Source organism: Echinops telfairi, unplaced genomic scaffold (genome assembly GCF_000313985.2).
Source record: "Echinops telfairi isolate 266 unplaced genomic scaffold, ASM31398v2 ScPeMD7_1;HRSCAF=3_0, whole genome shotgun sequence".
Taxonomy (NCBI): Eukaryota; Metazoa; Chordata; class Mammalia; order Afrosoricida; family Tenrecidae; genus Echinops; species Echinops telfairi.
Genome location: NW_022103896.1, coordinates 15,153,379 through 15,154,505, shown reverse-complemented (window position 1 = coordinate 15,154,505; position 1,127 = coordinate 15,153,379).

Below are 1,127 nucleotides of genomic sequence, written 5' to 3'. Positions count from 1 at the left end.
TATGGCTGGATGAAAGGCAACTCCACGGACAATCGTCTCATGGGCTGCTTGGTCTCTCCCAGATGGCACCTCTTCCCCTCCTGCTCAGTTTTACTTCTGGTTACACATGGCACCTGGTCACATATGGTTCTCGTGACTGCCCTGTGGCACTGTAGGTCAGGTGTTGGGCTGCTAACCCCAAGGTTAGTGATTCAAACCCACCAGCTGCTCCACTGGAGAAAGATGAGACTGTCTGATCCCCAAAAGATGCAGTCTCAGGAACCCTATATTGGATCGCTGAGTTGGAATCAACTTGAGGGCAGTGGGTTTGGTTTGTTGTGGTCCTAAGTCCTGGAAGGGAATCCAGTCAGCCCAGATCATCATTTTGAGCTAGTTCACCTTGTTCAGTAGTCGCCCAGAAGACAGGCTGGCTACCTTGAGTCTGCTATGCACAGCTAACCCAATCAGATTTTGTCAGAAGGGGCAGGTTCACGTGGAACAAATTGTGTCCTCTGGGACTCTCCTTGGGAGCCCTGGTGGCATAATGGGCTGTGTGTGGGGCTGTTCCCCACAAGGTCAGCAGGTCACAAGTATCGGCTCCTCTGAGGGTGGCAGGAATAAAGATGAGGCTTTCTACTCCCATAAAAGTTACAGCCTGGAAACCCACTGGGACAGTTCTACTCTGTCTTACAGGGTTGTTATGAGTCAGAATGGGCTCAATGGTTTTTTGAGTTTGGGTGACTCTCCCTTCAATCGGGTTATTGGTGGAATTGCCAGCTTATACAGGAGATTAAAAGGAGTTAGGTGCTCAGTTACTAAATGGAAGGTACTTCACACTTACCCAGCGATTCCACAGGACAAAGCTCTGACAGTCAGCTTCTCATAGTCAACTCTGTCACAAGGGGTTGCACTAGAAATTAGCATCAACTCAGTAAAGCCAAACATCAACAAAGGTGTTTACCACCAAAACACCAAACGAGTTGCCAGTGATTCCTGCTCATGGCCATTCCATGTGTGTCAAGCGTGTAGAGCATAGCCCCACAGCAGCAGTGCTCCACCTTCCTCATGCCACAACCCTTTCAAACAGTTCCTCATGTGGTGGTGACACCCCCACCCAACCATAACATTCTTTTCTTTTTTTTTTTTTT